This window comes from Brachyhypopomus gauderio, chromosome 14, assembly GCF_052324685.1.
Source record: "Brachyhypopomus gauderio isolate BG-103 chromosome 14, BGAUD_0.2, whole genome shotgun sequence".
NCBI classification, from domain to species: Eukaryota; Metazoa; Chordata; class Actinopteri; order Gymnotiformes; family Hypopomidae; genus Brachyhypopomus; species Brachyhypopomus gauderio.
The window spans coordinates 6598776-6612580 of NC_135224.1; the positions used below are offsets into that span (position 1 = coordinate 6598776).

Consider the following 13805-nt stretch of genomic DNA (forward strand, 5'->3'; position numbering starts at 1 on the left):
TGTCCTTAGAGCACATATAGTCACTTGGACACAGTTCTGTGACCTATTTAAGAAGGTCTTTCTTCCAACTGACTTTCAAGAGCTAGTCATGAGAGGGATTCTTGACCGAATTCAGGCAACCGATGAGCCACTTCCCACGTTTGTAGCCCACATGCTGAGCGAGTTTAGCAAACTGCGAAGCCCCCCCCAGAGCGGGAACAGATTGACCTTATATGTAAGCACACTCTGGAGAGATACAGAGTGGCACTTCACGGTACACCTATTGCATCAGTTATGGACCTTCTCTTGCAAGCCCATGAACTTCATTCTACTCTGGGATCCAGTGGACATCACTGCCGGCGTGCTCAGGAAAGGGTTAAACCCTCAGATGATACACATTGCTTCAAGTGCTCTCTGCCTGGCTTCACATCACGTACCTGTCCACGCTGTAATTCCTTCTCCAAGAGTCATAACAGCAGTCCCAGTATACCATCTGATGCTATAAACTGCCCCTCCAACTCGGTCACTCCTATTCCTGTCGTGGATATCGACAACTTTTCTGGTGGCAGAAGGTCTTCAGGCAGGCCGCAGGGAAACTTCAGAGGGGGGAGGGTGTTTCACAGAGGCACCCCTCCCCCCAAACAATAGACCTGCCTCACTCAGCTCAGCCATATCTAGGGCATGTGGAAGACATCACCTCTGAAGCCTTCTGGAACACTCCTTTTAAAACTAAAGTCAACTTTAGAGGGGAAGCGATTCCTGCCACCTTGGACACAGGCGCCTCGCTGTCAGCCGTGCGATCCAATCTGGTCCCACCTAACAACTCGGGCAGCCTCAAAACTCAACCATGGGCTGGTCCACCTTTACAGTTAGCTGACGGTGCTGCCTGTGAACCTTCAGGAATAACATGGCTCTCAATAGGTTTCCAGGGCAAACGCTTCTACCACAGGTTTGTCATTATTCCCTACTTGTCCTCACCAATGATTTTGGGAATGGACTTCATGCAACGCGCCTCACTGAGTATCCACATCCCATCCAGAACTGTAATGTTCAGTGATGAACTTGACCCCACTCCTGATTCTGATGACACATGTACCTCAGCTGACCTAAATGACTACATAATGGGCATTGAAGCCTCAGCTCCTGCTCTTAGTGACAAGGTGGAGGCGGCTGCACTGGGTCCAGAACAAAAAGTAAAGCTAAAAGAACTACTGGAGCAGTTCTATGATCTCTTTGATGGCCACCTTGGTCACACATCTTTGGCCGAGCATGTCATCGAAACAGGTGATTGTAGACCCATCAGTCTCCCGCCTTACCGCACATCACCTGCAAAAAAAATAATAATTGAGGACCAGATACGGAAGATGCTTGGGGAGGACATCATTGAGCCCTCTTTCAGTCCATGGGCCGCCCCAGTGGTCATTGTGAAAAAACCTTGTGGTGAACCAAGGTTCTGTGTTGACTACAGGGGACTTAACCAGCTCACAGTAAGAGACTCTTATCCTCTCCCAAGGATTGATGAATCTCTGGATTTCTTAGCCAGGGGGAAATTTCTTTCTACTATTGATCTGGCACGTGGATACTGGCAGGTGGCAGTTCAGGAGAGTTCAAGACCCAAGACTGCTTTCATTTCACATCAGGGTTTATACCAGTTCAAGGTGCTTCCTTTTGGCCTCAGTAACGCACCAGCAACATTCCAGAGGCTCATGAACACAGTTCTGGCTGGCCTCACGTACAAGATTTGCGCAGTATACCTGGATAACGTGGTTGTGGCTTCCCCAACCTTTGACCAGCACCTGAAAGACCTGAGCGAAGTTCTCTCCCGTCTCCAGTCAGCTGGCCTGTCTCTTAAACTAAACAAGTGTCAGTTTTGCCTCAGCGAACTTTCTTTCTTGGGCTACCGTGTCACACCGAGTGGCATTATGCCTGATCCTTCTAAGGTAAGCGCCGTGATGGAGTTCAAACCTCCGAAGAACGTGAAGGAGGTTAGACAGTTCCTAGGATTGACGAGCTACTACAGGCGGTTTATCTCCGGTTATGCCAAGCTTGCCGAACCACTGTTCAACCTCACAAAGAATGATGTGTCTTTCTCTTGGGGCAGCAGCTGCCAAACTGCCATGGATACCTTGAAGAACTGCCTAACATCCGCACCTATCTTGAGATTTCCTGACTTCTCAACCCCTTTTTTCATACACACTGATGCTTGCGATGCGGGATTGGGTGCTGCGCTAATGCAGAGAGACCTGGACGGTCGAGACGTCGCTGTAGCGTTTGCAAGCCGTACACTGCACAAGGCAGAAAAGCCATATTCCACACCTGAAAAGGAATGCCTAGCAGTCATCTGGGCCCTGGAGCACTTCAGGCCCTACGTCGAAGGTCTCCACGTGACCGTTATCACTGACCAAAGTAGCCTGAGATGGCTGATGTCCCGTCCTAACCATTCCGGCAGACTAGCAAGGTGGTCCCTCCGGCTCCAAGACTTCGATTTCAGCATCGTCCACAAGCCAGGAGTTCAGAATAGGGTTCCCGATGCGCTGTCCCGCAACCCCCTGCCTAGCGTTGATGCACCTTTAGACATCCTTCCAGACTATGCCACCATAGCGGGACTTGACCTTCGTTCCCTCCCTCCAGTGCTACTGCAAGACCGCTCCCACCTGAGACAACTACAGCTAAATGACCACGAGACTGGCACCCTGCTGCGCGACTTGGAGAACGCTCCTGGAGGCAGTACGAGTGAGTCGAGCACTCCATACATTGAGCAAGATGGGCTGTTATACTTCCTTGACCCCAAATTGCGCTGTGGCCTGCATCCTTTGAGACAGCTCAAGCTGTATGCGCCTACTGCTATTAGGGGCACACTGCTCAAGTACTATCACGACCATCCCACAGCGGGCCACCTGGGAGTCACCAAGACTCTAGCACGACTGAGGCTCAGGTTCTTTTGGCCTAAGATGGCCTCTGATGTGAAAAAGTATGTGGTATCCTGTGCCGTCTGCCAACTCACAAAGCCAAGTCAGAGGAAGCCTGCTGGTCTCATGGTACCCATTACACCTGGAAAACCTTGGGAGTATGTCGGAGTTGATTTTGTGGGACCTCTGCCACGTACGTCTTGTGGGAACGTGCACATCATTGTCTTCATAGACTATTTCTCAAAATGGGTGGAGATTAATGCAGTGAGGGAGGCAACATCTCAGGTTGCGGCCAGTAAGTTTGTGAGTGAAGTTTTTGCTCGGCATGGTACCCCCAAATACCTCATCTCCGATCGAGGTACACCCTTTATTAGTGATCTTTTTGAACGTGTGCTGGTCGCCCTTGGGTCTGAACACAGACTTACAACGGCATACCACCCACAAACAAACGCAACTGAGCGTGTTAATCGCACCCTGAAGACAGCCATTCGTGCGTACGTGGGCGACAAACACTCTTCATGGGATAAGTATATCCCTCAGATCTGTTTTGCCCTGAGAACTGCCCCACATGAAAGTACTGGACTCAGCCCATCAGTGATGCTCTATGGAAGAGAACTGGAAACGCCGCTCGACCTCATCACACAGCCTTCCGGTGAGGGTGCAGAAGAACTTGAGGTCTCATACCCCGAGGGCCTAAGATCCTCGCTGAGGGAAGCACATGATCATGCTAGAGAAGCATTGGAGATGAGCCAGAAAAGGCGCAAACACTACTATGACCAGAAACGTAGACCTGTGTCATATCAGCTGGATGAGCTCGTCAGAGTCAAGACTCACCCTAGGTCAGACGCTGTCGCAAATTTAACAGCCAAGCTAGCCCCAGTGTACTGCGGACCATTTCGTGTAACCCAAAAACTTTCTGACGTGACATACAGGCTGGAAAAGGTGGATACAGGCCGAGACGCTGGTGTCTTCCATGTTGTCAACTTACAGCCCTTCCATACATGGGACACAGCTGCTCCTAACAAGCTTACACAGCCTCTCGTTGAGTGCCCAGATTTGGAGAGAGAAGAGGACTCGTCGGACCCTGACTGCAGTCAGCCAGACCAAGCCTTTCCGGAAAACATGCCTACTGAGTCCTCTAGGGACATTTTTGACTCATTCTGCACTCAACCACAGGACATACCTGACTATGACTCTGCCAATACTGAGCTGACCTTAACTGACCCGGTCATGACAACTGAAAGCCCATACCTTGAACAAAACCCACTGACTGACTGTGAGGTTGACCCTGACGCCTTTAGTTCATACAACCTTAGGCCTAGAAGGGTTCCCAGGGTAACATCAGGTTGGTCATCGTCTAGGTGGACCAACCCTTACCATACTGACAGAAAGAACATTTAGTCAAGTGATGCTCTAGGTAGAGCTCAAGGGCTGTTGATATTGTTACCATTCACTAATGTTCACTTATCAAAAAAAGCACGTTCTAATGTGGTTTACATCTGTTCTAACTGTTCGACATTTGATTGGGCATTACACAGAGAGGGTTTACTTGAGCGCTTGCATGTTTTTTGTTTAGTTTGTGGCATTTACTGACATGTATGCCAGTTGAGTATGCTTTAACGTGTATATTCTCTCAATATTGCTTTGACAATTCTCACCCTGTCCATGTATGAAAATTTTTGTTGGTCTGTTCCTCACTGTGTACGGCTGGGGTCAGCCTCTTTCTTGTCGGGGGAGAAATGTAACGGTTACAGCTACGCTGTGCCTTTAAGGGAGAGATAACTCTTGTTCATAGGGGGTGTGTCTTTGGGGAGGATCCTGAAGAGAGAGAGTGAGATATAGTAGAAGTCCCGGGGAAGAAGACGGTATGCTTGTACAACGGCTTTAGTCCGTACCTTCCTATTCTGTATTAGTGGACTCTCTATTACTACAGTAACACTGTTGTGAGGCTCAACGCTGTTTCATCCTTTTATGTGTAATTGGGTAACAGCCGTGTGACCTGGCTTCGTATGGTCCGTGTAGCCAATAAACCCTCATGCTGCCCACCTCAGAGTGTATGGTGTCCTGAATGCTGACGGCTAATGCTACACCACACGACTTCCAGGCCTGGAGTTTCATGTTTTCCCCGCACTGAGGGTGAGAGTGTTACAAGATCACATTACCTTGTACTTTTGTAATGGATTTTTGTAAGGTTTGTTACGTTTTAACGTTAGCCAAAAGGCTAGCTAGCTACTCACGTATTGGATGGAATTTACCACAGACATTACTACTTTTATAAGTTGGCGTTTTGGCCAGTGATCAATAAAAATGAAGGTGGAAAGAAATTGGAAATGCCATTCATGTGATTTATTTGTAAAGCATATACAATTGTAACGTGTCTAACTGGTGCCAGAAGGTGGCGGACCTGTTTATTGTTCCCGTTCATCTTTCTGAAGTTCGTTAAGCTCAGCAGATTTGAACCTTTACACTTTTGTATACGTTTCCAGTTATCTGCTGCGACGAAAAGGAAGCTAGGAAAATTTACCAGGACAAAATGCTACCTTCTAAAATGGCACTAGTTGTGCACAGAAACTATGAATCCCCATGGAAATTGTGTTTTAAGAAAGCATTTCCTTCGATTTTACAGCTCTATTTAGAAATAGCTGTTGGTAGGCTTATAAAAACGATGTCTAAAAGGAGTCAACGTTTTACGCAAAAAAAGACCTACACAAGACTTCATTTGGACTAGAATTGGCCCTTATCCGGACGTCTCGGGGTCGTCGATACACGACGTGCAGAAGACGTCGGAAAAAAGACGTCATCTGGCGTCACAGTCTGCACCTTCAGGGGACCAAAATCCGACGTGCAAAAATGACTTGGAAAAGACGTCGTTTCAACGTATCTTTGCGCAGTGGGTTATGCGAATAAACTTTAGATCACGTGAGAGGACGCCAAACAATAGTGGTTTTACATCCATCTGGCAGTTACGCATTTTTGCACGTTGAGGTTTTGAAACATTGTTTTCTTTTTCTTTTCTATACATGGAGAAGTTAAATTCAATTTTTGCTCTCTCCAGAACAGTTTTTGTATGCATTTGCCATCTTTACATCGCGATCTTGTACAGAACCACATAACTTGAGGCACGATACGTCATCGTTTATGCGAAAAACTCTTTTCCATCCAGTTTTTCTGAATTTTGGCGATGCGATAGTCTACCTTTTCCACCTCCTCCTAGCGTCAAAATCTTTTTGCGATATTTGGGGCTTTTTTCGAATTTTGGTCTTTTTCCATCCAGCTTTTTTCATGCGCATTTTCAAAATGCGCAAAAACTCGGTGGATGGAAAACCCGACTTCATTTGGACTAGAATTGGCCCTTATCCGGACGTCCCAGGGTCGTCGATACACGACGTGCGGAAGACGTCGGAAAAAAGACGTCATCTGGCGTCACAGTCTGCACCTTCAGGGGCCTAAAATCCGACGTGCAAAAATGACTTGGAAAAGACGTCGTTTCAACTTATCTTTGCTGGGATATTACCACCTTTCCCCAATTGCTTCTAAGTGTGGCATGATTAGTTTTTTCATTTTGCTGTCCTTACGCGGAATCTCCTTCAGAATATTTCTGATGTTGATAATGGAGTCCTTTTCACCCCATGCTTGAATGAGAAGTGTAACCAGTGAATGTATCTCCTTGACATCCAATGAGCTTTTAGGGATTTTCCATTCCTCTTCAAAATGTATTAAGAATTTCATTCTCTCTAAATCAGAAACACTTAGGTCTTCCAAGATGTCAACGAGTGTGATTGGCCACTTACATAGAACGTCACAATGTAGTTCATGGTGGGTACCTTAAGAAAAAAGTAATATATTCATCACAATAATGCATAGTGTGTTATGAAAGCAATTGAACTGAAACAGACTAATAAAGAAAATATAAAGCCATTTTGTGACACAGTGAATTACAGAAAATTTAACCACCGCATGAAGACACTGCGTGAGATTTAGTGGAACCAAGTTCCGGTGTTCTGTCGAATTTTCCTACCCGTCGATCGCTCCAACCTAGGCTTACTGCGCATGCGCAAGTCACTATTACGTTATGATGGATAGACAGCAGGGGAAGTAACTGGCCAGCTGGCAAACGCCGCAACAAACAGAAAACCCTTCCCAAATAAAAGCAGAAATGACAAACAAGGAGACAAACAAGAGAGGGATGGTGGCGAAACACCAACGAACGCAACAGGGAACCAAATAGAGAGAGAAAAGGCTGAGCAACGTGAGGCTGAATATTACTTTAAATGCCTATACTAACTGAATATGACTTTAAATTAACATTAGATTTTATAATGTTATAGACAATGCAGTGAGAATTTGAACTTTTAAAGTCAATCAAATGATTATTTAATTAGTTGATCATAATTTTATTAGTAATTTAGATTTTATTTTTTATATTATTTTGTAATAAATTAGTTAGCCATTATTTAAATGTTTTTTTGTTGTTATCTATGAATAAATCTACATTACTTACTTGAGAGGGGCAGTTGTTGAAGTTCAATTGGGTTGCCGGTAAACATTTGTGTTTGATGTAATGAAGCCAAAATATTCAGTTCAGAATACCCTTGAATGCGAGGGCTTTCACTGTGATTCTGTACTTGTGATTTAAGAATGGAGTTTTCTTTTCGTAGACGACATATTTCTTCATCTTTTCTCACACACTCAACACATCTGGAGGAGTGTTTACTGCAATTCTGTGCCTGTGCAAGTTGGCCCTCTAATCTTCGAACATCCTCTTCTCTCTTCTGCAGAATACACTGCAGTCTTCTAATTTCTGCGTCTTTAGAGTCAGTCAGTTTCTGGTAGTTGTTAAGAAGTGTGATTTTGTCTCTAATTATTTGAATTAGAGATCTCTTCTCTTTGAGGTCATCTCTTTTTTCCATTTTCGTATCAGACAAGCAGAACTGAACTGGAGCATCTTTGTCTGCAATGAAGTACTCAAGAGTTTCAATCAACTTTGCTCTTTCAATCAATGTACTCTTCTTAAGAACATAGAACCTTTTGCCACACTTCTCTACTAAATCCGTCAGTCGATTAACTCTGATTTGGTCCTCAATGGTAATGCCATTAATCTCAAGTTTTTTTCCATGAGTGAAGATCATTACTGTATGATGCCAAATTTCTTCGCTAAGAAGGCCTTCTAGTGTCTGTATTGTTGTGTCTGTGATGGTGGAGTCTACATCAAGTACAAAGAGTAACGCATGAGGTCCTATTTCATAGTGGGACTGCACAGAATGTACGAGCTGTTGCTTTGTTTGTTTTTGCTTGCTGACGGACGTAGACAGATCTCCAGTCCACCCTGGGACACGGACCAATGTTATTGTCCTTCCAGATAATTTTCCGCTCTTTTTCGAAAAGCATGTGTAAAATCTACTCCAGCATGTGAAGCCTTTGTGTCCAAGGATGACATTGCCCACTGTACTCTTCCCAGAACGATGACTACCAATAATCACAAGATCCAGGTTCTTGAATAAGGGGGCATCTGCAAGTTAAATACATACAATTTATATACATATATGTGTGTGTGTGTGTGTGTGTATACATAGTTGAGGTCTACCTGTAAAACCATCTCCAGAGTTTATTAAAGATTGACGATCATCGACTTGTGCTGCATTATAAAAGACAAAACAAAGTTATTTGCCAGTGATCCCACCACCTTTGGGTCAGTAACTGGATCACAGTTACTTTATTTCAGTACATGACCCAGTTCATTAACTTACATTAAATATTATGCATGTTAATATTTGCTTAGACTACTGCCCCCATGACCCAGACCTGGATAAGCGGATGAGAACAGATGGATGGATATTATGTAAAAGATTTCAATAGAGTCTTAACAACCATCTTACCGTTTTACAACATACAACATAAAAAATCTGAAAATGAAAAAACAATATGCTTACAATTATTGCTCCCCATTTTCAATGATGTTTTTCTGCATGGCTATGTTGTGTTCTGAAACCTCATATAAACACAACGAGTCTGTCCATCTGGTCAGCTGGAATGCAAGATATTTTTGTAGATCAAAAACTACTGAATTAATTCAGTAAATTCTGGTAACAATTTTTTTAACTTTTATTATTAAGCCTCTCTGTCTTACTCTGCATGGCAGAAAACTATTAAAAAGACACGGAGAAATAATCAGTTTTGTAATATGTACTGCAGTTCTGTGTGACGTCTGATTATTGTTGTGTGGACATGTGTTGTGAAATATCTAATACACAACAGCACCAGGGCCAAATGGAGTACCCTGTCACGTGAAAAAGATGATGGATGTCAGGGCTGGCTCGGATGCCGTGCCATCTACATCCACAAGGGGCACCCGAGCCAGTCCTAGACTCCAGCAACGCAATCAGCAATGATCTGTCTCACCTGTTGCCATGGCTTCTTAAGGAAGCCAGTGGAGACGGATCATTGCTGATTCGTTGTGGTCATGCCGTTACGCTTTCAGCCTCTCTCTTACTCTGTTTTGCAGCGTTTGCCTCTTTAGGTGTCTCGCCACCTATCTCTCTTATCTCTCTTCTCTGTCTTTTTTCAAGTCCTCTCCTGCGTCCCTTACTGACCTCCCTCAAGTTTTCCTTAACCTGTTTACCTTCCTATCCCGTTGCTGTTCGTATGGGAAGGGTTTTTTGTTTGAATAGCCTTTTTGCTATTAGTCAGCTCCTTCCCCTGACGTCCTTGTTTTTGCCTTATTTCTTTTTACGCGTTGAGCAGTCCGTGTTTATTCAGGTGCTCCTTTTAGTTCTGTTATTTATTGTGGCACTTGGTTCCACCTCTCTCTCGCTCTCTCTAACACGGTGTGTGCGTCCCTACCACCGTCGTTACAATGGATGAAAGATGATGGTTGAAATGATGATGATGAAGGCCATAGTTTGGAAGAAGGTGATTATCCCAAAGGACTGTTGAAAAGCAGGGGATATGCTTATATCACAAGTGATGGGTTTTGTGGCCTATGAAGTTTGGATGGTCTTTTGTTTGATGGTGCAGAGCCTGTCTGCATATTTGGGCATCTGCTATCTGTTTATTGTTGCCATGGAGGCAATCCCCAGCCTCGTCTTGAGATCAAGGTGCGCGATTTCAAAATAAGAGCGGATAGCGCGATTGGAAAAAAAAAATCATAAAAAAAAAACTTTTCAAAATAGCTCGCGGGCCTGAAATAGATGGCCGGCCCGCGGGCCACTATTTGAGTATGGGGGGGTCTAGGACCTCCACAGCTTCCTGGTCCCCACCCATTCTACCCTTTTAGTTGTCTTCTGGCGCTCCTTTTACTGCTGTATCATGTCTCCATTTTAAGGTTCTGTGTTTTGGCCTTTTCCCTCCCTTGGTTTTGTTTTTGTGCGTGTTGTTGTGTCTTTTTATTTCATTGTGCCTAATTATTTATCCTGTCTTTTGAATAGAAGGCAGGGTTTGCTCAGTCTTTGTTTGAGTGAGTTTTTGCAACTTGTTCCTAGAGCTCGAACAGAGCTGGGAAAGACTGCCTTTAGCTTTGCTGCTCCACCTGTTACAGATGGATATAAAAATCCGGGACATTGTTTCTTTGAGCAGATTAAAGACCCTGATAAGAGCAGTCAGGTTCAGATCATCTGTGTTGTGTGTGTATGTTGTAATTTCTGCTACTGCTCGGTCTGTCTTGGCCAGGTCTCCCTTGTAAAAGAGATCTTGTATCTCAAGGGACTAACCTGGTTAAATAAAGGCAAAAAATATATATTTTCCCTGTCTCTCTCAGTTTTGGTTAATTTGTCTCCTTTTGGTTCATTCCCAATTCCTGTTACTCTGTCAGGTTGTTTTTGTTCCTGTGCTTTTGCCTATCGCCTGGTTTGTTTTGCGTTCCTGTTTCCCTCGACCTTTTGTTGAGGCTCTGGATCATGTATTTGATGTTGCACCTCACCCCTTGATCTAGTGACAAGTTTCACTTATCATTATTCAATCAGCAGTGGAATTTTCCAGCCCTACCTCCGCCCTGCATATTTACAACACTGCACTAGTGATAAATCCTGTTTACCAGTTCAGTTAAGTAAATTGTACTTTGCACTTACATTGTACTTAAATTGTATATGCATGTGCATACTGAACATACATTTAGCAAAATTTATATTTTCATGTTCCTTGATGCAGAAAAGGTTGTTCCTATGATTAAGCAAAATACTGTTTCATCTGCCCACCCCTTTTATATGCAGCTTCTGGGTCATTTTTGATCAGGGTACTATGCATAAAGTTATGAACAGTAACACTGGATACTGTAGATTTTTGTCTTGTCATGGTACATCCCCTGACACCTCCCTTCGGGCGTGTGTGTGTGGTCTTCGTACGTTTATGCCTATATATGTCTTTCTTTTGGGTGTGGTTCTGCATGTGCATGTTGTAACTGCCAGGAAAGGTGTGTACTGTCTACTGGAGCAGTTATGGTTTTTCAGTTGTTGTATGCCGACAGGCTAATTAAACCTAACATAATGGACCTTGGTCGTTTATTCTACCTCCTTTTTCTTTGTGAGTAACATCCATAAATGAGCACTGAACGGTCCAAATTCATGTATGAATGGCCACATAAAGTTGGAGTCTAGGTTTATGTGAATAAACCGAATAGTGGAATCTGTGTTGCCAGGTGTATGATAATTATTGTATTTGTATGATTATTTTGCCCTCTGTACAATGTACGATCAAAAGTTTTTTGGCATCTGTGGTGATGCTGACGAGTCGATTCCATACTGCTGCCACAAAGCTGTGAGTGGCAGATGCTGTTCAATACTAGAGTGACTATAGCGCATCCATATACTTGTTATTTTGGTTATGATGGGTGTACGACAATTTCCCTCAAAATACAATTATTTTATGGTTCTGGTACGATAACCCTACATTTCTCACCTGGCAACACATAGCCCAATGGAGGATGGGTTCTCTTTTGGGTCTTGGTCCTCCTGAAGTTTCTTCCTAATCCCCACCAGGGAGTTTTTCCTTGCCATTGTCACCTTGGCTTGCTCATTAGGGATCTGGACCCATACGATTGTAAAGCTGCTTTGTGATAACATGTGTTGTAAAAATCGCTACATAAATAAATTTGACTTGACATAGCCAACCCTAAAATTTTGGGGAAGTTCCTCATTGCCCTAATTTCCTTCATTAAATGACGTGACAGAATTTTGTTTAAAATAAAAAAAGACCCCACAAATCAGTATTATCTGGCAATTCATAGGACTATACTATGAATACAATTCTGAAGGTCTTGAGCAATCACGGACGTAATTTTTGGGGGGGGGGGGACGGGGGGGGGGGGGGACATGTCCCCCCCACTTTTTCAAAAGCCGGTTTTGGTCCCCCCCCAGTTTTTACGGTTAAAACCAAATATTTAAATAGCGGCGTATCCATGTCCCCCCCACTTTTGAAATCAAAATTACGTCCATGTGAGCAATCATATTTGATTTCAAAATGCATAGTGTAAAATTTACTTACCAAAGACGAGTCTCCTCATGTGAAAAAAAAATGAAATATGTAAAATAAGAACCTGATTATTTTTCCTCTCTGATCCATCTGCGATTTAAAGCTATTGTGTAAAAACCAAAAGTGAAAGAGCATTACTGAGAACTGTCCTGTGAAACAGCAGTGGTTTGTTTAAATAAGGGCTTTCTGTGCTCCTCCTTTCTGGACATTGGAAGGAGGGTTGACTGCAGTGAGGTGTGTTTTATTTTCAGTGGGATAAATACAAATGCTTGCTTGTTTCTACAAAATTATCTATTTCAGCTTTAACATGCAAACCGTAATAGCATATTACACCACATATTTCACTTGGGAAAAGGCAGGATAATGGATGTGAATGGGAGGATAATATTGATTGGGTATTATTCATCTGCACCTCAGTGCAGGGTAAAAATTGTTTAGACCAGGGGTCACCAACGTGGTGCCCGTGGGCACCATGTCGCCCGCGAGGACGTTATGAGTCTCCCGCGGGCTTGTTTTAAAAACAGCTCACTATATTGCCATGCACCAAAGCGCTGCATCGTTTATGTTTTTGCTGCTATTAGCGATTGTCTGCGGTTGCTAGCGGTCTTCCCGCTTAGCAATTGACATGCGCACATGAACCCAATAACCCCCCCCACCCCCCCCCCCCCCCCCCCCCCCCGCTCAAGAACTTTCGTTCGCCACCCCCCCCCGCTCTCAACAACTTTCTCTCTGGTAGCCCTCCGCAATAATTGGTATCCAAGAAGTAGCTCCCAACTTCAAAAAGGTTGGTGACCCCTGGTTTAGACATTTCTACCAACCTGAGCATAGCGTGAATTCCTTGAGATGGGGCAGAGCATAGGGTGACCAAACGTCCGTATTTCCCGGGACATGTCTGTATTTCACGTCCTGTCCCGGGCGTCCCGGGATATTTTTTAAAACTGTGGAAATGCCATGGTTTTTAAATTACATTTATCGGGCCATTAATTCTACAGGCACTAGGACTCCCTGAGCCTCGTCAGTTGAGCCTCATCATACTCAACTGGCGGAGAACCAACAACTTATGTTCGCCACCCCCGCCCCCCCCCCCCGCTCGACAACTTACGTTCGCCACGATGGCTACGATTATGATTATGACTATGATTATGATTGACTATGATTATGATTGTGATTATGATTATGATTTATAAGTATACTTACCTGTGACCAGTCTGTATCCATCTGACTAAAAGAGTAAGAGTGTAAAATTCAGGCTTTTACTTACCTGGGCAGGTGCAACCTCTGCAGAAGAGGAGGGATGAACTTAAAACAGTATGGAGGTGATTGTATATGCATGTGCACATGTGAAGTGAAACTATGTAAAATGGAACAATGTCATAACAGGAAAAGATGTGACTAGGGCTGTTTATTCAATTGTATGTTGATGGCAATTAGAATGTTTTATATTCTTTGTCCCCG

At 44.0% G+C, this 13805-nt stretch overlaps 1 long non-coding RNA gene across 1 annotated transcript; it reads right to left on the minus strand.

Moving 5' to 3' along the window:
• Nucleotides 1-6221: 6221 nt before the first annotated feature.
• Nucleotides 6222-8944, minus strand: LOC143475027 (uncharacterized). Its single transcript, XR_013120907.1, has 4 exons — nt 8819-8944; nt 8473-8523; nt 7390-8397; nt 6222-6712 (listed from the first exon to the last, which is right to left on the minus strand). It is a non-coding gene; the product is annotated as an uncharacterized LOC143475027 (long non-coding RNA).
• Between the last annotated feature and the right edge of the window lie 4861 nt (nt 8945-13805).